The sequence below is a fragment of the Haliotis cracherodii genome, unplaced genomic scaffold (genome assembly GCF_022045235.1).
Source record: "Haliotis cracherodii isolate W230 unplaced genomic scaffold, xgHalCrac1.p SCAF_14, whole genome shotgun sequence".
Lineage (NCBI taxonomy): Eukaryota > Metazoa > Mollusca > Gastropoda > Lepetellida > Haliotidae > Haliotis > Haliotis cracherodii.
The window spans coordinates 20,521,820-20,546,039 of record NW_027266269.1 but is presented as its reverse complement, the minus strand read 5'-3'; the positions used below and the strand labels follow the sequence as shown (position 1 = coordinate 20,546,039).

The 24,220-nt window shown below is 38.2% G+C and overlaps 1 pseudogene; it reads right to left on the bottom strand.

Annotated features, from left to right (window-relative positions):
* LOC139460270 (uncharacterized) overlaps positions 1–21,382 on the bottom strand; it is a 55,523-nt pseudogene extending 34,141 nt beyond the window's left edge.
* Positions 21,383–24,220: the final 2,838 nt, after the last annotated feature.

Here is a 24,220-nt window from a genome sequence, read left to right as displayed (position 1 = left end):
GCCATCCCATCATCAAAAATATTTCAACATTCCACCCATACATAGGAACAAACACAACAGCAGTGAAACGATATTTTCAGTTTTCTTTAATATGCTCTTTCTACAAAGCGCATCATACGACTCTTGCTTGAAAGTTGTTTGATCAGTGCTACAACATTCAAGGCGTTAGTAACTCTTTTTTTGGTAGACATGCAAAGGTTCACTATTGACTAGCCTTGTTTACAACGGGTGTCATCTGTGGGGCAGAAAACGCTCACCTTTTCGTGAACACCTGTTATCATCACTACTCGATAGTGACTCATAAACACGTGCTTATGACGTAGTTGGAATCGTCCAGTGGACTTCGGTTTAATCATATATTTATTATTTTTGCCGTTTTTGATTCCTAGCTTATATCTGTCTCGAAACGTAACATCGTGTTACGTGTCGATTCCCAAAGTGAAACGATATGTTAACCCAGAAGTCTGTACGTAAAAGAATTTAGTGTAAAACCAAAAAAACAACCAACAAAGGGTAAACAATAAACTTGGTTACAAATCAATACAAATTACTGCACAGCAATTACAATGACAGTATTCAAACGAGTGGTAGTACAATATTCAATGGCAAAATATTAATATGATAGCAGTGGTCAGTATTAAATTAGCAAATTAGCAAACGTCAGTGATAATAATATATATTCACGCAGCAGCAACAATGGCCAAGTTCCCGTGAAAGTGCCCTGGCAGGGAAACCAGGTTGATAGGTGATCTTTACACGAAAGCTGGTCTTGGTGTAATATAATGTGCGGAAATGTGTGATGAGATGAGACAGGCACGCGTCAACTCCACTTATAGAGTCCAACTAGCTTCCAGAACTTTCCACACATAATATTCCACATGTTTCTGTAAGGCTTGACATACATCAATGCTATTCCGGAAGTTAACACATGACACTAACATCTATATATAGTAACTTCCTCATCACTTCTAACATTAAATAGTGCTACATTCCTGACAACTAATCATTGTCCAAGTACATTGCAATGAGCGTCTACCGAATCTCAACAAAAACAATGTAATACAGTTACAATCATTGTTTAACAATAAAATACACTGATATAACAAGTGTTACAGTATCAAATATTGAAAGAAACACATAAATAACTCTGACTGGAGCATATTCAGGTACTCAATATGTATTATTACTGTCACAATAACTTCACCATGGTGACTCAGCACGAATGTAATAAAGGGGAAATGTCCAGAAGTAAATACAGATTTGGTGACATTATATGATATGAAAGTTAAATTCCAAATATATACCATTAAACAAACGTGTTTTTTATGAGTAAAACAACCAGTGCGTTTTGTACACATAAAAAAACACACGTGTGTGAGTATTATGCTCATAACAAACACACGCACATCAGATTGTGTGCTTACATGAAGATGTACATGTACGTGCAAATTGTGAATCACGACCTTAAAGTCGAGGAGATGTCTTCTCGGATATATATTGAAAGATGCATTATTCAATTTCAGAATAAATTTAGTTTTATTTAAGAATTACTTTTCCCCGTCAGCATAGTATATAGCAAATGCTTTCATTTCATTCAAATAGCAATAGTTCAATTTAAGAATGACTGTTGGTATATATGAATCGAAAAACCGATGTGCAAACTTGAATCCGCGTAGGTCAGCTTGGAAAATGAATATGCATGAATTTCGCTAAATATACTGTGCATGACGATACATGTGAGCAGAAAGGGAATTCCCTCGACTGTGATATTGGGATTCACTGACTTTCTGAAGTGATAAAAGTGGGCGTGGCTTAATTTTTTACATTCATTGGGAAATGAATGTAATAACACGTGACCAATTCAGCTAATAAGAATGCAGGAATTTCAGTGAACACAACGGACATTTAATTAGATCGTTAATGGTGTGAACAAAACCTGGTATTTCAATAACTCTTTATATACCGCATACAAAGAAACTGGCCGCTCGCAGTATCGCACCATGTGCGTTTATACATAAGGTATACAGAGTTACGTCCCTTGGATCATTTAAGCGGGACACACACATCGAATCAGCCAGAGAATCCGGTATCAATATAATGAACTTAATCACTGCAATTAAAAATACAAGACCCCTCGATCTGAAGCTCGTCACGCAAACCAATGACACAGAATGTCACTGTTTGTTTGAATAAAAGATCACACATTCTTCATTGCTTGTACAGTTATTCCAGTTATGTGCATGAATGTCTTAAAAAGGCAACAATGACTGTCCTTTGAAACTCTAATTTGGAAATTTTGCAGAGTTTAAGGTGAAGTACGTCTGACCTTAAAACAAGGTGTCTAAATACAGTGTTTATATGAACGCATGTATCTTTGTCAATCTTCATTCGGATCTTGGTTCTGTATGGACACATTTGCATACACGTTCCTCTCGGCAATGACGTCATAAACAGATGATTCCCCACGGACCTGCAGAGTTGAGTACTGTTGCATTTGTTCAGCTTTGAGTATCTTCATACTGCGACTAATTCTGAAATTTAGGATAAAGTAGCTTATGAACAGCAGCATCGGAAACAGTAACTTAAAGTTTACTTTTTAAATATGTTCCTTCAATAGGTGTTGAAACAGTTAAGTTGGTGATATACACATGTACGTTGTATTGAATTCCATGTATTACCTGTAGTTATTTGCAGTTGTTATTACTGCATACACACACGAAATGGCCAGAAGGCAACTGACAACAATAAGGCGGATATCTGAAATTTTCAAGCAACATGATGTAAGAAATGGAGTAAGGTAATGGAATGAGGCTGTTTATAAACCAAAGAAAATGAAACCTACTCAGTGCATGACCTATGTGCGAACCCTTCCACTGCTTTCTATTGAAGCAAAATGCAGATGAGACAGCCACCAGGCGTAAACCTGCTTAGTGTGGACGGTAGTGAAACAGCAAAGGTACTGACAAATCATGATCAAGGACCCCCTTCCACGAATCTAAGACACGCACGCGCACACGCACACGCACACGCACACGCACCCCTCCCCCCCCCCCCCCCCCCCCACACACACACACACACGCACAACCTTAGCGGTCAGGATCTACATATAACTGAAACTAATCTACTAGCTATATAGTTACCCTCATGTCCTTGATCCTGCTGTGCTTCTGATACTTCTACTGCTGCTGTTGTCGTCGATTGATGCCCCGTTCTACATTCACCTGTGACTTTATCACACACCTCACACTGGTTCAGGCAGCTGCAGACACCGGAACAGTTGTTACCGTATGTGTAGTCAGCACATTCTGAAAACATGCATACTGTGGATGTATTCATGGCATTAAATATATTTAAGCTATATATATATGACCCTTATATCAGTGCATAGGTGAAGTAACAAGCAAGTACCAAACTACAAACAAGTAACTTCTTATCACCTTGTGTGCACAGTGGTCCCATATATCCTGGTTGGCAATTGCTTTCACAGCGTCCAGTCTGTGCATTACATGAACCGTTGATCTGGCAGTGACCGCAAGTATGAAGACAGTCTTCTCCATATCTCCCAGCGATACATGCTACTGAAACAATTGATGTAATTAAATATAAACTGCCGGACAAAGAAAGTATACACCCGTGTTTGATGTTGGCTGAAATGAAAAAACGGAATGGGTATTCGATGGTGATGTATTTAATACGGGTATCATTGTCACCTTAAATGTATACTTTTTCGGCAGTTTGTTATCACGAAGCTTATAAGTGTGTATCATGTTCTGATTTGCTACAGTATATTCTTATCCAATATTTAATGGAATGTTAATATATTGTGGGATTATTTGTGTTGGTCTATGAAGTAACATATTTGTTAATGTTTAATGGTTAATGTTAGAAATAGGTATGTTCATCCTACTGGTTATACATACAGGGAAGGTATAAATTGAGCATGTTCTATATACTAGCTACGATTTCACATTACCTCAACAATGAAATAAACAAATGACATACACACTGATTTGGGTCATTTACAGTAATATGAGTGAGTGAGTGAGTATGGTTTTACGCCGCTTTTAGCAATATTCCAGCAATATCACGGCGGGGGACACCAGAAATGGGCTTCACACATTGTACCCATGTCGGGAATCGAACCCGGGTCTTCGGCGTGACGAGCGAACGCTTCAACCACTAGGCTACCCGACCGCCCCTACAGTAATATGAAATCAGACCAATCAGTACGTTAAGACTAAGGTAACAATAAAACATTTAGGTAATGCTATAACAAAGAAAACAGTATATGGTATACGCACAATGTATTGTGACGTTTACAGAACTACAATTTCAGAACAATCATTTGTAAAGAGAGGGAGTGTGTGTGAAACCCAGCATTACATGTCTAATTCACTATATGTCAAGAAACATTTTCTCACATGATTACATATTCGACAAAAGAGATAATTTGAGGGAAAACTATTCTCACTACTTTCGAAAATATACGTAATTCCATTCACATGACATCACTTCCGTTCTAGTGATAAAAAAGTCAGGTTTGTGAAAAGACATCGACACACAATGCGATTTGAAATTAGAAAATAGAAAGGAAAGTTTATGCTTATATGATCTTCCTTTTTAATGTCATCATTTCCCGTCGGGTCGTATGCAATTCGATTTTAAATAGAATGTCCCAAATTTCTCTACAACGGTCAGCAGCTACCAAATACATTTACACATGCGTAATAGTTGTTGGCATGAAATGTCATTGCCTTAGAGATCATCACAATAGTGTTTTACATGAGCCCTAACAATAGAGATGGATATTTATTAAAATACAAAACTGACGGATCTTCTAAAATGATAGTTAGTATGACACTAGCCATGTGTTATACCAAACCACAGCTTAATTATACCCACGACGTGACAGATGACACCTGGCATTCCAAACGAAGTTAATAAAAGCGACAAAATTCATTTCAAGAATCATAAGAATTTTCAGCTAAAAGCAGAGTCCATTGTGTTATACCGACTATATATAAAATAACGTCTCACTTCTACACAAAGTGGGACTGTAACCCTGTTGACATCCCTGTGTGCAGGTTCCATCATCCTTCTTACAGTCCGAAGACCCACGGCACTGACCACACGTGAAGGAACACTGGGCCCCATAATGATGTTTGCCACAATATGTATGATCAGGGAGAAGTTTTATTCTGTGCCTTAGAAGGAAATCTTGAATTGCTAACTACACTCACATGAAACTTTGAATACGAAATTATCTTTTTGAACGATTACTTAGTTTATGCATTCACGTAAATTTCACTGTTATAGCATCAGTTGGCACTGCTTGCGAATGGCTGATAATGTGGCCATAATGATATTGGCAACAATATGTATCGATAGGGAGATATAAACACTTCTTGATGTTGTATTCTGTGTTTTAGAAGGAAATTCTGAATTGATAATAATTACGTGCACATGAAACGTTAAGTGCGAAATGATCTGTTTAACTATTAATTAGTTTATGACTTCACGTAAAATTCACCATTTAAGCATCACAAATGATGGTGAATGGCTGTCTTTTCATCAGATTGTTGCAGTTAAACAATTTCATTGGTATTGCACATAAACACCACACGTTTCATACATTGCTGACACCCCGGTCCTTGTTTCGCGGCTGTACAACCACTCCCCTTGTCACATACTTCAGTTGCAGTTAGACATTGACACTGCTTGTTACAGTCAGAGCCAAACCAACCGTCGCTACATTCTACAATACACATAACGTGAGGTTCAAATCAGAGCACTGCTTAAGAACCAGATCCAATAAATGTTTGTCATTTGGGCCACCTGTAGTACAATTATATCCCGCGCATATACTGTTTATGCAATTTAAAATTGGATTATAATTTGAATATCAGATTCAAACCTTTGATGGTGGGATTGTTGTGTAAGAATTCCCATCAAATAATGTATAAAAGGTGGAATGAAGTATGCACTGAGTCACGAATGGAGGTATGAAAGATGCATAGATCAATATGCATTCACTCTCGGGGAACTGAGATTGAGTGTATAACTTCAACTGAAAAACTTCACTGGTATAATCGCGTCGTCTCGGAATTTCTTGGCCGAAGTAGATTTTACTTGCCTTTTTGAAACATTGTGAAAGCTACTAGGACTATTAAGACACTTCATAAGAAAACACCAATCCAAACAGATGGTAAGATAATGCTTAAATCTTTTGATACAATAGTATGCATTGCCAATGTAATTTATTGAAGGTGTAACCAGTTCTTTTTAACCTTCTTTGTAATTGCATTATAAGGGTAGACATACCTTTGCATAATGGAATCTGATATCCAGGTTGACACCCATTATCACATGTCCCATACGGCTCACTACAAGCAGCGTTGTTCCGACAGTTGCCACATCTTGTACACGGGGTTCCATAATAACCAGAAGCACAAGCTGTAACAGGATACGACTTTTTCAGCAAAACAGCATCTTAACAATATTCCTAAATACACTGTCATGAGCTGTTAAGAAAATTATGGCGAACATACATTTCTCAAATATAAGATCAAACCTAGATTCGTTATAAACAGATATTCAACAGATTGAGAGACACATTGCATGAAACGTGTATTGTCTCACTGTCTGGCAACCAACTGTAAGGACTACACGATATCTTCTAGATCATCAGCTAAACTATACAGATCGGTCTGGATTGAGAAAGAGTGAGAAGATTTTCAGAATGACCAAAGGTGTTCCCTAGTCTATATATCTTGGATGCCGGAAACAAAAACTGTATGTTGCATTTGTGGACTTCAAAAAAAACGTTTGATAGTGTTAATCGCTGTAAACTTTGGGATTGTTTGAGAAAAACGGGCGCTTGAGAATAAAAGGCATCAGTTGCCACTGCTTGTGAATGGATTTCCTTTCATCAGACTGTTACAGATAAACACTTGGTACAAACAATCTTTTGTCAAACCTTGCTGGCATCCTGGACCTTGTTTCCCAGCAGCACACCCACTACTACAGTGGCCAGTCTCCTTGTTACACGCTTCAGAGGCAGTTAGACACTGGCACTGTTTGTTACAGTCAGATCCAAACCAACCATTGTTGCATTCTACAATACACAAGACACATACAAAGAAATTATATGTTCTTAGCTGTGTATCACTATAGCCATTTGTAAAATTACAATCACAAAACGTTTTACTGTACAAACAATGTGTGTTCAATACAACTTAATTTAGAATTACGTTGATACTAAACTTTAAGTGAGAAAATCTACCAGATGGACGATTTCCTAATTTCACATTCTGTCATACCTTGCTAACACCCAGGTCCATGTTTTCCGGCAGCACATCCACTCCTACAGTTACCAGTCTCCTTGTCACATACTTCAGTTGTATTCTGACACTGACACTGCTTTTCACAGTCAGAACCAAACCATCCATCGCTGCATTCTACAAGTACACATACTATGAGATGCAAATCAGAAAACAGAGAATCTGATCCAATAGGCGCTTGTCATTTGGGGCCCATGTAGAATAAATATATCCTGATTATTTACTCCAACTAATACACTTTATACGTCAGTGCTGTTTGGGCTGCATGTGCACAGACGCTTTGGACGTGGACATTTGGACCAATAGTTGAAAGTGAAAAGAGCGAACTGTTCACTACAGACGCTCATATGCTAGTCATGGAAGCCACGTATTTGGTTGTGCTTTGAGACGGGGGAGTTGTGACATAACTTTATCGGGATAAATGGAACGGTTTCGTCGCCTCGTTTTTTGGTCTTGCAACTGTCTTTTTATACCCCGATACAATACTGTCATTAAACATAGTATCTATTACTTATAATGTTATCATTTAAAGACAGCCTGCATTATCATTATCCTATGTTCGTGTTTATATTCCGATGTGTTTATTCAATGCTATAAACAAGAATATGTATTGTTAATTAGTAATATGACATGTCACCATGATAACTCACGGAAGATCTGCACCTCACATAATGTCAGGAAAGTTCCAGTGATACGTATTGATACAGATGAACCACTCAAAGCTTCGCCACATGTAATATCTAGAACAGTCTGATTTCCGGACAATGTGTAGCACAGTCGGTCATCAACCTTCACCTGAAGGCCAGAGTTGCGTTGAAGAACTGTGAACAACAATCATTTCGTGATGAGTGAGTGAGGTTGGTTTAACGCCGCTTTAAACATTATTTCAGTTATATCACAGCATGCCAGCTTTATGTGGGGGAGATGCAGGTCTCAGATGTTGATCATTTCGGTGAAACCCACGAGCACGGGTATGGTGCTGACAAACCTAGAAACATAATCGGGCAAACCGGGATTCGAACCCAAAATCATAGGTTTATGGCGTGCCAAAGGGACGCTACTCGCGTCGCCTTAGACGACTGCGCCACCCGTGTTCCCCATTATGTGATGATACAACATGTGTATGGGTATAATGTGTAGGCCCGATAAGGCCCTGTGGTACATGTATATGTTGTGATATAAATTCATGTTGGAATTTATCCTTCTTGTGTTGATAATTGTATAAGAATACGAATTCACTTCATATCATACGTATGTACATAGTCTGTGTGGTCAGACTGGGTTCACCTACTTAACTTCTCTTAGGAAACCCGTGTTAGATCCGGGTTAAAATAGGTCTTCAGCAACCCATGCCTGTCGTAAAAGGCAACTAACAGGATCGAGGGTCAGAAATGCTGACTTGCTTTATGAATGTCATTGCATCAATCAATGGATTGCACTGTGACTACATACGTTCTGTGAACAACATACATTATGTGATGATACAAGATGTGTACAGGTATAATGAGTAACCCCAATTAGGTACTGGTGGTATTGTAGCGGCATACATGCATGTTTGAATTTATCCTTTTGATGTTGATAATTGTAAATGTTATGAATTTCGGACTAAGGCGTCTGCACAAGTTGAATTTAGAGTAATAGTGTGATGTGATTTATTTTCAAGACATTCCTCGGGTTACATAAGAAATTACGATGTTCATGATGTCAATCAATGGATTGTTTGGTCGACACTAGACTATTTACAGACTGACGTCATATAGCTTGAATATTGATTACTGGGAATTCAACAACAAACCATGAAATCTCCTAAGAAAACAACCAATTGTGTAATATTCGGGGATGGAGGCTTAGGATCCTGCCACGCCTAACGGACACAACGAGTGGGTACTCCTATTGGTACACGCCTGTCACCCTCCTCGTAAACAGGATGTATATTATTTAAACATATGTGATGATACAACAGACTCACTGTCACTACGGAGATATATTCTCATCCGTTTAATCTCCAGTGTGGTATCAATGTCAACACGCCACCATGCTCCTGTGGACGTCGTGTCGCCTGTGTGCGTACAACTTCCATCCTCAAACGTTTGGTCTGGATTGCCATCGACTGCTTTATCAGATGGAAAGGGACCACCATATCCTTGCAATTCGCTACTCTGCCGTGTCGACTTTCCACGTGCTATGTTGCCTTTAACGAAATTGATCAAATATTAAAACATAGTTGTTATCAATCTAGCAAAGTCCGCACTTAAAATGCGGAACACATTGAACAATTCAACTTAGAAACATTTATTTTCAAAAGAGGCATTAAAATGCATAGCTCAAAATCAAAACGAAGACACAACGTATTTTTTTACATCGTCCAAGTAAATAATCTCATTGTTGATATTCATTTCCTTCTTTGCAAAAGGCTACTTCAACATTTTTCGTTTTTCGACCAGTTCTAGGACATGTTTGGAATTTGCATGTGGCCTTTGCTCGGTAAATTGTTGGCCACCCGACCTGTATATATATATGATTACAAATTATGTAAATTGGTACTGGTCATTGCGTGCTATTTGGGTGAATCGTCTGACTGAATATTAAATTCGACCCATATCCTGAATATGAGGTGCCTATAAATTACTGATTTGTTACATCCATAATTTGTATACATGTATATCAATAATAACATATTATATAATAACATATTATTCCACAGTATTTCAAGATACAACAATTGCACATTTTATGCTTACGAGATGTCTGCTTACAGCTCTCTGAATGAAAATATTTATATTGTACTTTTACTCACGCATTTGGCAGTAACTCCCAAACCAGTCTGGTTGGCACACAGCTCCTGGGCAAGGAGAACCAGGGAAATTCGTGCACCCATTCTGACAGTGACAATCTTCTGTAGAAACAAATAGAATGACTACGAGTATCTAATATCTGAGCATGTTTCTTGTTTAACGTTTCCCTACAATCACCTAATTGTACACCTGTGATGTTGTTATAAAAACAACATACACTCCTCACCTAGGCACAATATGATACCTTGATAATTATGTCTTTTACTTAAGGATTGACTGTGTATTGTTTTAGGTTAATTGAGGTATGAATCGAAAAACCGATGTTCAAACTGTATGAATCCGCGTAGTAAGGACCTACCTTGTGAGGAGTCCGGCAATGAGACAAGAAGTAGAACATATACCAGAAACATCGTCCATGTGCTTGTCCGAAGAAATCTGAAAACAAATTCAGCCAAATTTAGCCAAATATAGCCACTTAACATGTAAACAGCCGGTTAATCTACATTTAACTGCTGGTGCAACTTTACGATTTCTGGTTTACATCAAAGGAATCCAACAAATCAGCTAACCTCGCTGCTCAAACCTATTCAGATGACATGGCATTTCCATTTTCGGGAATTAATAATTATATAAGTTCGAATGGTATAAATATCTGCACAAAGGTACTGGTAGATGCAGTTTTTACATGCATAGGACGACACATTGAAGGTGACATATACCGACATTATCGTCATTTCAGTGAGCCTGACCACCGTGAGTCGCCTCTTGTTCTGTTTAGGATACGCATACCAAACAAAAGTTTACATAGTAGGAAACATTTACCGATAAATTGTGCTTTGTTACTGATGTATATATAACTGTTGTCTAGGATGTTAAAACAGGTTTATATAGATTCTATACCAACTTGTGTCAGAGGAAACTAAAATGTACTTTTTGTGTACCAGAAAACGTATATCTTACTTTCTTGTGAGCGCATCGACGGTTCTCACAAACACACATGTTGAATAAATAACCTACGCTGGCTGGACACAACTTTACTCTGTCTTTTGTTCCTTTGTGTCAAAACTAACATATGCTGTTTGCTAACAGACACAACAGTCCACTGTTCAACTGTTATACTTAGTTTACATTATAAATGTTATTGATTCACTACCGTCACATAAACAAATATATTCAAAATCTTACACGGCTTAAGACTATATTACACTATCCCATGCTCTGAGTGAAGAAGGTTGTACGCCGCTTTTAGCAATATTCCAGCAATATAATAGCAATATAAAAACATCTGAAGTGGCCCATTCGCTAACCCTCCAGAATATCCCAAAATACGCACCACACTATAACATTGGACCTGTAACATCAAACACTCATCCCTCATGAATATAAACTATGGACCATGAACCATGTGACATCCAAAAAATCAGCTACCCTCGCTGCTCACACCTTTTCAGATGGCATGGCATTTCTATTTTCGGGAATTAATAATTATATGACTTATAATATTGCATATATGCAAAAAGGTACTTGTAGATGTAGTTCTTACATGCATACCACAACACTGAAGGTGGCATATATCGAAATTATCTAAAGTGACGTCATGTCATTGAGCCTGACCATCCGGTCCCGTTAGTCGCCTCTTATGACAAGCATAGGTTGCTGAAAAACAGTACTAACCCAGACCTTCACGGGGCTGTTTGGGATATAAAGAATAAGCATACCAAACAAAAGTTTATATAGAAGGTGACATATATCGAAAGATTAAATGACGTCCCCGCTGACACTGTCCAGATCTTTGGGGAGTTTTGAGGGCTATTTTAGAACAATTTCCCTTCATAATATAAATCTTTTTATGATTTTGTTGTTGTTGTTTGTCAAACCCAGCACTCAGGACAATTCCGGCTTTATGACGGCAGTATTTTAAATAATCGATTCATCACCAGACAATCAGTGATTGACGATCCTTCTACGAAATTGGGACACGATGACATGCAAGTCACTGAGAAAGTCCACCCGATCCCGTTTGTCGCCTCTTACGAAAATGTATGGTCAATAGACAATGTATGAAGCCCATTTCTAGTGTCCCTCACTGTGAAATAGCTAAAAGCGACATAAAACCACACTCACTCACGTACTCACTGATTCACGATACAACCTGTTTGTATGACAAATGTATGTCATTGGTATAATCGTTCTTGTGATATAACAATTCTTGTGACCATGCAATTGCCACAGCGGATCTTACTATCATATATTTGTTTGCTGATAAAATGAGTTAAGAATTAAAAATGTTTTTCCCGCTAATGTAAAGTTGCCTCGATCTTTATGGCACTATGTTTTAAGTTAATGTTCCGTTTAATGACAAAGCACCATACGATAAGCTTCTGTTCTGGGTGGTAGTTCAAATGACATTGTGTGTTTCATACTCATGCAGATAACGCTAATCTTACTTCCTTGTCAACTTTTCGACTTCCCTCGCAAATAATACAAAAAACTTTACTTTGTCAAACAACTACCAACTTAATCCATTTTTAAACGCAATTTGAGACGCAACGTGAGAACCGACCTCAATAACATACACTGTATAGTTTTCATTTATATACTGGGGCGATCGGGTAGCCTTGTGGTTTAGGCGTTCACTCGTCACGCCGAAAACCCGGGTTCGATTCCCGACATGGGTACAATTTTTGAAGCCCATTTCTGGTGTCCCCCGCCGTGATGATGCTGGAATATTGCTAAAAGCGGCATAAAACCATACTCACTCACTCACTCATTGTGATACTGGTATTTGACAGTGTTATGTATATTTAAACATTGTTGTAATTGTTTTGCATTGTTTCTGTAAAGACTCACTAGAAGTTCAGAAGATTGTATTTGAACAATAAGTAGTTGTCAGCAATGTAAGTAGTGGAGTGCAAGTTTCTATGTTAAGATGCTTTTAGGGGTCAAGTGACATCTGTAATCTCAGCTATAGCTTAATCAAGCATGGTATGGGACTTTCTGGAAGGTATTTAGACTATATTAGACTATAGACGCCGTCAAAAGGGCCGCAAATCAATGTGCCAGAAGCCAACGATCGTGGGTTCGAATCCCAGATTCGTCCTGGTTGTGTCAACACAATACCCCTGCACTTGTGCCTTGAAAATATGTAAGAAGTTCAATACTCTTTGCAGCAGCAATAAAACAAACTTATTCGCCCTATAATTACAAGAACCTGCTGAGTTTCGTCCCTTGGACGTGCGTGGATCCCAGGGGCCTGATTTCGAATACAAAGTGCAAATCCGGGAAAGTGTCAAATCAGCATTGGAGCAATGAAGAGGTATATAAAAAACGATGTTATCTGACTTTAATGTGTCCAATTCAAATTAAGAATGATAAAAACGTAAGCCTGAAAGGCATCAGAAAACTGTATAGTTGAATAGACTATACACGTGTCAATGCGCAACTTGAATAGGAAGGCACATACCTGAAATGATGTAAGAGGGAGTTCAACTGGAATGTTGTGTCGAGTTACACAAACAAACGATATTCAGGACTGACGTGACACATAACATAGCTGTCACCATTCACACAGCAAACACGACATGCGCACTGAAACGCGCACATACACTACACAAGCAAAGAGTACATTAAGGATATAAGTTTCCTTCTACCATCGTAAACATTTTAGCATTAACCCCGTACACTCAGGGAACAGACTCTCAAGCAGTGTAACAATGTATTAAACATGAGGTTTCGTCAACATACTTTTTCTATCACGATTTCAAAGAGCGTCATACGGCTTTAATATTTTGTTTTATCAGGGTTACAGCATTTAAAGAAATGTGTAAACCTGTAAACCAGACACTCATATTTCAGTAATTTCCTGAAAGTCATAACATACATTCATCATATTGAAAAAGTCATGGTGTAACATGTATCAGTGCAATTACTACGGTCTGGGTTTCAATGATGAAATATAAACCAAAAGAAACTTTACCAACTGAAAATATAAATTTCAGACAAAGTATATTTTTTTTCCGATGAAGTCTATCTAAAACACATAACCTAAATACAACAATAGTGTATGCAGAAAATGTTATTCGTCTGTTACATGTTTGGAAGATAACACGCGGAAAAGTGAAAAACACGTGCACCACGGACAACTGCAAATGCACATGAGGGTAAGGGATATGGAATCAAATGACAAATGTGTGTGTCACCAATACAAACCATCTTGATGAAATCAAGCAAAATAAATTAGTTGTACATGTGAAAACGAATTCGGTGCTCAGAAACCTGTACTTGTTTGAAATGTAAACAAAGTAAAATTCAGATTTGACTCTATGTAGCATTCTCTCCTATTTTGAGAGATCCATTCGTCTAATTGTTGAATATATTGGCTCACGTGTTATTGTCAAGGATATTAATTGGTGGAGTATCGTAGCACCAAATATGGAATTAAAAATATATGCATTACAACGATTAGGTAAATTCAACGGAAATCGTGACATTTTCCGTCCTGTGTAACGCCATGACTAACGCAAAATCACGCTTGACGACCACGGTAGCTATTTCCCTTGGTTACCTCTGGTTATGTCTTGTATAACCTTTTCAATTCAGTTTACTCATATATAACTGTAAAGACACAGGCCCATAGTGCAGAACGGATGACAATGAGGAAGTGGTTAACATTTTTCAAGGATTCATGATATATAAATAGAGATAGTTTAAGTGTTGTCTTTTTTTCCCATATGACATTAAAGAGATAAACATGTATTTGTTTGGAAGTACATAGTGTTTTTGTTCAATATATTTTTTAAGCAAAAGTGAAATTCATCGTCCACAACATTTTAGGAACATTGTCTGCAAAATCTTAAATATTTTGTTATTTTTCGTGCCTGCCAACTTCAACCATTTACCTGTGTGAGCTGCATCTAAAATAAATTGTGCCAAATATTTTGTGCATTTTCACATTTTTATATCGATTAAATAAGTGTCTGCATTTGCATTGTAAAATATCTATAATATTCACATTTGCTAGAAACATCTACACCATATCTCCAGGTTTGAAAGTACATGTCTGTCTTATTTTCGATAAGAGTATGCGAAAAGAGTATGCGACCATATTCACCATAAACCATTACAAGTACTATGTTTAAAACGAAGTAGTCTTTAACAAGTGTACAGATTCAATGTCTTAAGCCTCTGCAAAACCCCATACAATAATTGTGTGTCAAAAATGTTGAAGAAAGATTTAAAAAGCACAGTCGCTAAAATGTTTAAACGTTTGCAAAATTCCCAATAATGCTTTATCAGCTTGGGTGGCTGCATTACACACATGTTGGTTCCATGATAACTCATCACTCCAATCAATTTATAAGAGGTTTCAGTTTGAAGTAAATGTCTACGAAAGTACCACTCTTCATAATTTGACAGCCTATTTCCTTTGCTAAGTGCACATATTTCTGTTCTATCCAAATTAACATGGAGTTTCCACATATCGCAGTACAATTCAAGCTTATTTATAAAGGTTGGTACCTTTCACAGTACTTGAGAACATAATTCTTTCATCTGCAAATAGTAACATGAATATTTGTTTCATTTCAGGATGTAATTGTATACCATCATCATAATTTCTGTTTCTGTTGTAAGCTCATTAATGTAAATACAGAACAAAAAAAGCTGAATACACAGCCTTGGCGTACACCATGATAAACACATTTAACATCAGTTTCCTCTGCAGACTGACTGAATCGAATGCTTTAGAAAAGTCTACAAATATAGCGCATATTTTTCACGTTAACATTGAATATGCCTATCTATAACAGCCTGGAGAAGAAACATATTATCAGTGGTAGTCAAAATCATGTTTGCTCTTCGAGCTTGTCAAGGGTGTCCGACCACAATACCAATAATGCTAATACATATGTTACTGAATGTACTGGTACTTTGAATGCCCTACAAACCTCTGTCAGTGAACCTTTGTTGTGAACTGGAATCATAGTACCAAGTGTCCAATCTTTTGGATGTAAGAGGTAGCCATCTTTGTATTAAATAATATTTACAAATATGGCTGGATGTTATCAAGAGAGTTTTTGAAGAATTATGTTATTAGTCAATTCCAGGACTTTTCAAGTTTCTCAGAATTTGAATAGCGGATTTAATTTCTTCTTCTGAGATAGGGGAATCTAATATTTCTGTTGCAAAATTAGTTTCATCACTATCAAAAGATTCCAAATGATGGTTGTCTGTGAAATCATCATGGTTATGAAGATTTTTGAAATCATTAAACCACTAATGAATTTCTATGTCACTTTTCAATAGCTTTATGTAAGAGGCGTGAGAAAGTGTCAGATAACAGACGCTTTATCAATTGAAGGTTTTCCACATGAATTAAGAATTCGTAAAGACAACGTGATAGGCAAACACTGTGATTCGTGGAATCTATGGAATATATAATAATATGAAAATTGTCACACAAGTCAAATATGTCTATGGTGCTCATAATGTAATCAATAACACTTGCCCCAGCAATTACCAACAAATGTTAAGTCGCAATTCCCGGAATCACGTCCACGGTGGCCATTCATAATGTGAACATAAATTAATAAAATATTTTCCCAAAATTATTAAGAACTGCAGCATAAAATCTGTCTAAGAGAAAGTCCCAGTATGAGGTATCCTGGTCATGGAGATATTCAAGTGTATCACCCTCCACATTATCTGTGTGTGTGAGTGTGTTAAAATTTAACATCACATTGGCATTATCTCAGCCATATAGCGACGAGACCAAGTTAATATATTTACATTTAGTCATTAATGCACAATTTTTGTTTAAAAACAAGTTGAAAAACATATTTGAGCATACTATATTTAGAAACAATTCATGAAACATATTTGAGCATAACAATATTATGTATACGGTTTTTTAAAACACGGGCTATAGGCCACCAGTAACCAAAGCTAGGCCACCTCGCTGGGGATCGTGGGGACTTACAGTACCTCTGCTTCCTGCATGATACCCCAGCAGGATTTACGTCATCACTCTAGCCACTGGTGGTTGTGCACAATGCCAGCCAATATTAAAAAATACTCATCAATGAGTTGGCTTAAAAACACTGGTTGATGATAGTTACATTGATTATGATAGGATTATGTGTCACACAGAGGGGCAATATTTTTACGGTACTTTAACCTCCTGGACAGAGCCTTCAATAATGTATGTAAATAGTATCACATCGAAGTTAAAAACGAGCATTTAATTATTCACATACATATTTAAAAATTATTATACAGACCAATTTCTTTAATATAATTTATGATGAGATTATCTGGCTTCTTACCAGTCCTTGCATTAAAGTCACATCAAATGTGCACGAAACGTAAGCCAACATCACCTAGAATGCCAAGCAGTTATACGGATATTGCAATATACCATTTTCAGGTTCAACATTACTGTCGCACCACTTTCTGTGATCCATGAATTTTAAACTCAATCTATAAGAACCTGTTTTATGAGAACACATATTCAACCTGAAGGTCTTCCAAAATTTGCAATCTTGTCTGCCTTTTTTTAATGTTAGTATCTTCGCAGAATGTATCATCAAAATTCAGTTTCGTGGTCCATGTTTCTGTCAAACCAATTATGTCAAATTATTTTCGAAACTCAAGGTTTACACTCACAACCAGATAACTTTGAGAGCAGTCCTGATATATTCAAAGCGACGAGTTTTATAGCATTAATTATATTACTAGTGGGTTTAGACGGCGCTCACTCTTTATTCGGACCCTGGTCACGCCCCTATCTCATCTGCATTGGCCTCCTACGCGTACGCCTGCCTGTGTTACCTCTGTCGACTCCTTTCAAGTAACCTCTGTATTAACACGTGAAACGTACATATCACGTAGAGTAGGAGACAGTTTACCGTCTTTGTGGAAATAATGTTTGCTTGGGTCCGTCTCTTTGCACTGTTTTATTGCTTGAGTGAGTGAGTGAGTGAGTTTGATTTAACGTCGCCTTTTTAACACGGCGTGTCAGCGTGTTTGCCCAAAGTCATGCAGGTTTCAGACATATGCCACTTTCGTTAAACCGACGGGTATGATGTTGACAAGCCAGAGCGAATTGTGGCGCCTTGAACTAATGGGTTGCCCATGCCACGACAACGTGACCACAAAAATCGTCTGCACTAATCTGTATGTTCGGCGACCACGTGTAGACCACCATGAACAAATCAACACATTCTACCCGGACGCCAATGTTGATTAGATCGTAGAAACTGGAAGAATTAGCCGAAGGTTTCGTGTAATATTTTCAGGTTCACTCTTGACTTACTGGCATGGAACCGTCCTGACTGTTCAATGTTAAAAGTTGGTTTATAAACATATTAAGAGAGATCTCCATCGAGCGAGACTCCATTCAAGATGGTGGCTCCCAGCGTGTGCTCGGAAGTAATAAGACTTGTGACTGGTAAGTCATGTTCTATGTGATAGTAAATGTGGCGTCATTGAGGTAGATCGTTGGGCGAATGACCGCCAGACGTAAGTCCGATTCCAAATGCTGCTGTGTGCGCACGTACATGTCTGTTATCGAATATAACCGAATAAACAACATAGTTGATTCCGACCTAACATAACGAACCTCTTGAGAACGTCAACGTAAGGCAATGTGACACATGTATGGCTGGATCTGTAATTATATCAGGCTAGATCACTATGGCAGCCACAACGCCACTGCATATGGGTATCTGGTCAATACCACCAGGACTGTGTACTACCACATCACTGTGACGTCACATTAAACGTCCAATCATAAAAGAAATATTTCAACATTCCACCCATACACCATAGGAACAAACACAGCAGCTGTGAAACGATATTTCCAACTTTTATTTTCTTCAATAAACTCTTTCTACGAATATTTCAAAGCACGTCATACGACTTTCGTTCAAAAGTTTTTTGATCAGGGTTACAGCACTTAAAGGGGCACTGATCTAAAGCAATTCCCCGGGACCCGGGTGATACGCAACGCAACTGAGCGTTACAAGAGACTGGGCTGCCGTCCGTAAGGACAGCTAAATAAACTTGGAGGCAATATTTGTTTTACTCATTTTTGAACACTGATTGGTTTTCTGTGATCTATAAAGATTTCAACAAAGGGCGCATGTTAATTAATTTCTTCAGCCTAAACAAACCAACAAAAAGAACGGCGGAGCTCATCGGATGTCGTCATTTGGAAATACCCCAGATGGTTATAGTTTAATAATGGCAACAACCAGTCCCTGGGAATTGCTTTAGATCAGTGCCCCTTTAAGGCGACATCCATCCATGCTATTCCGGCAGTTTACACATCACAATGACATAAACATATAATAACTTCCTGACCACAGCTTACATTGAATATAACTACATTCCTGACAAATTATCATTGTCCAATTGCAATGGATAGAGCTTCCACCTAATCTTAACAAAAACAAGGTAATACCGTCAATCATTGTTTCACAATAAAATACACTGCCAAACAATAATTGGTGAAATGTTTAACCACACAGCTAACTTTGACTGGAGCATAGTTATTTATTCACGCACACGATACGTGTTAATGTCATAAGAAGTTCACTCACCATGGTGACTCAGCACGAATGTAACACAGGGGAGTTGTCCAGAAGGAAATACAGATTTGGAGACATTACATATGAAAGTTAAATACAAATATGTAAATAAAACACCATCTTGTGTTGAACAAACGTGTTTTGAAGAGCACCTGATAATATAATAACCATTTTGTGTTGTCCACATTAAAAAAACACGGGTGTGTGTATCATGCCGCAACCAACACACATACATCAAATTAAGCATCTTACATGAAGATGTACGTGTACCTGAAAATTGTGAATCACTACCTTAAAATCGAGGAGATTTCTTCTGGGCTTGAATATTGTAAATGCGGCGTAAAACGTACTCACTCACTAGCATGTTAAAACGTCAACGCCAGAGAATAAGAGGTCATGATTATATTATCCAGCTAAACAGATTCCATTTGGCCAGACAGTTTTACCACAAGTACCATCTTTTAACGTCTTTTGGTATGACGCGGCCGGGGATCGAACCCCGGACCTTCCACTCTACGGGCGGATGCTCTACCACTAGACCACGGTGGCGGACAGCATGGCATGGAACTTTATAGAAGGTGTTTAGACCATATCAGACTATAAACGCCGTCAGTGTGCCATAAACCAATGATCATGGGTGCGAATCCCAGATTCGCCCTGGTTGTGTCAACACAATACCTCTGCCCGTGTGCTTCAACAAGGTGGTAACCTCTTAGACCTACACGAATTCGGCTTCCTCACCCATCAAGCTGGCATGCCAAGCTGTAACTGAAATACTGTTCATAGTGGTGACAAAACCAACTTTCTCACCCTAAGGTTATATAAACCTGCTGAGTTGCGTCCCTTTGACGTGCGTGGATCCCAAGTTCGTAGTTCGCAAATCCGAGCCAATATCATATCAGCATTTTCCTAAGGAAGAGATATACACAAACTATGTTATCTGGCTTTGTCCAATTTTAATTTAAAATTATAAAAACGTAAGCCTAAAAGGCATCAGAATACGATCTATTTGAATAGACTATACACGTGTTAATGTGCAACTTGAATAGGAAGGCACACACTTGAAAGGTACGGAAAGCTATATCAAACTACACAAACAAACGCTTTTAAGTACAGCATTTACACATAAAATAGCCGTCATCATTCACACTGCGAACACGAAATGCACAGTGAACGCGGCAGCGACACTGCAGTAGAAAAGCATATAGTAAGAATATAATTTTCCTTCTATCATCGGAAACATTTTAACATTTCCCCTGTACACTAAAGGAACAAACACTCCAGCGGTGAAACAATAAATTAAACTTCAGCATTATGACATTAGTTGTTGTTTGATAAGGCTTACATCATTGAGACATTGAGACATACGTTCCCGCGATAGGGATATTCCTTTTTGTGTACAAATCACAACGCACATGGCATCCTGCTTGGGTATTGTTTAAAGAAAGTGTTATTAACTTGGGCAAAGCGCCTCTGGATATAATGAGTCGTAAAAACCTGGAAAAAAGGGGAAAACTAACATAAATAAAATAGATCAGACTTACCCTCTTCGTGCTGTGGACGTGTTTTTGACCAGGAAGTAATCTGAGTGTTGATTAAAACTGTACGCCTCTAAAGCATACATAGTACGACTCTCGACAAAGATAAATCTGTTTTCCATGATGGTATCAGTTTAGAAATAGAACATTGTCAAAGTGTCAAATGTAGCAGTACATGATTATTCTCTGTTTCACGTATAGTTATGTGTTCATTTTCCTCCAAGTGCGCACGCGCACACAACGGTGACTCAACACAGCCCAATGAGAGGTTTTGGTTAGTTTTGGTTTGTTGTTTAACGCCGCAATCAGCAATATTCCATCTGTATGACGGCGGTCTGTAAATAATCAGACTGACTGACATCATCCACAATAAAAGGGAGTTATCCAGAAAGAAATACATATTTTGATATGTTGTATGGTTTGCAAGATAAAATCTCAAATGTTTTATTAACACCAGTCGACCTGACCAAAACTTGTGTTTAGTAAAATCAGTTCTGATGAGAGTAGTGGTATGTTTGACTATGTTTTATTCCTTCAATAGCATATCGTGTCTTCAGCAACCCATGCTTGTCGTAAAAGGCGTTTATGCTTGTTGTAAAAGGCGACTATGCTTGTCGAAAAAAGCGACTAACGGGGTTGGGTGGTCATGCTCGCTGACTTGGTTGACGTATGTCATCGATCTACATTGCGAGGATCGATGCTTATGGTATCAATCACTCGAGTGTCTGGCCCAGTCTCGATTATTTACAGACCACCGTCATAAAGCTGGAATATTGCTGAGTGCGGCGTTAAACAACAAACCAATCAACCAGCAGCATAACATGGTTTCACAATTTGGAAACAAATATTAATGTATCAAGGATCTGTTACTGGGATGTTGTGTTGTGATACTTTGCAGTCCTAATCTATTTGAGTATGTGACTTGCAGAAACTACGTCGATAATAGCAATGGGTCAACGCTTGAATAAACATGCACTGCACAGTGCGACTCTGTGTTGAAGTCGCATTTTTAAGCATGCAGGACGTTTTAACATGTTACAATGTTCTCATTCAGTATGCTTTTAACCACATTCCGCGTCAGTTATATGACTACTTCTACCGCATCTATCTGAGCCTTGTCCACCACAAATGGCCGACTGAGTGACTAATTCACGAAGTTATATCACGGTGTGTCAGCTTAATGTGGGAGGAAAGCCCGAAGTGATGCAGGTTTCAGACGTTTCCCACTTTGCCAGATTTCTGGCGTGCCCAAGGGACGCAACTCTACACAGCGAATCGCGGCGCCTTAGACGACAGGAATCGGTGATTTCAAATGATTATTTCTATAACAGTGGATGTAAAAATAGACCAAGGTAACCTGATCAGACTAATTAACAATCAACAACTTGTTGGAGTAATTCACGAGGGTTGTTTGATGATCGATTACGTTACATGGCTGAATTGTAAACCAGACAGGTAATGTAAACGAGACACTCATATTTCAGCCATTTCCTATTGGTCATTTCTTACGAAGTCATCGTGTAACATGCATCAGGTTCATCTGTGGGTTTCAATGGTGAAATAGATATCGGAGATGAAAGAATTTCATTTCAAATATGCTGCAAAAATGTTTTGCCGTATTAAGGTTTTGATGGAACTGAAGTAACTGAAATGAATGGAGCATCGGAAAAATGAGAACCCTTTTTGTGATCTTAAAGTAACGACATACTTGTGAGGTGAAATGGGGTTTAACGTCGCGTCCAAGATTATTGTACTTATAGAGCGTGTGTGTGTTTGTGTGACTGCTTCTACTAGTCAGGACTGATGCCGATATATAGTGCTACATGTGTGTAGCTCACTGAGATACCATGCCGCAGTTTAACATGAATACCCCACTCAGACACAGTATACTCAATCCGAGCCGACCAGTCCTTGTTTTAGCCCCTTAATGCCGAGCGCCAGACAGGGTAACAACAAGTACAATCTTTTAACGTCTTTTGGTATGACGCGGCCAGGGATCGAATCCCGGACCTTCCGCTCTCCGGGCGGACGCTCTACCACTAGACCACGGAGGCGGCCGTATTATATTTAGCAATTTGGTACTTGACATACATTGTTGGTTTGAAAAGGAACTACCGCCTCGCACGTCTGGCCACAATAACTGGGACAGTAAGCTCCATCTGAATGCGACAGATGATCTCACTGACATATTTTTGTTTGTCTCGATATAATGACTTGACAAGTAAAAATGTTGTTCCTGCTAAGTTCCTTCGTGTTAAGTGGCATAGATATTCATATTGATGTTCTGTGTGGCAATTGAATTGATATCTGTAAGTGTGTTTAATGCTCGTGTAAATAACATTTACCCTACTTCCTTGTCAACACTTTTGCAACTTTCCTCACACACCAACGACGTAAAAAACGCCTTTGTTAAACAAGTGCCATTTCATTAGACTTTTAACTACTTCTATTATTAACACTCATCTATCAATAATAGCTAGAAAAATCCTGAGAATAACAAGATTTTAATTAATTTTTATTAATAATATTTGCATTTGTTTCCAGTCTCAAGTATCCTACGAAACGGCGTAAAAGGCAAAATAGCGATGAAATAATTATATATGAAAAATCAATACATTTCAGTGATGCCGTTCGTTGAAAACGTCGTCAAATCATGAACAATTGGAAATGCTTCAATTTTGCGGCATCATCAGTGCAATTTACACCTCACTATTTGGAACAGGGCGTCTGCAATACTTGCTTTGAACTAGTATCTGTATTAACTTTGCATTTCCGATTCACAGTCAGGTAACTTGAGTGGTCAAGTTTTCTATTAATAGCAGAAACATTATATGCATAACGCCTGAGATAGACAAACGCGGCAAACTTATCAAACAATGAAAACGGTTGTCAACGCTTTAGGTTTGTTTCGGGAACCAATTACTGAGCGCGTGATTTCAGCACTTTGATTCCGACACTTA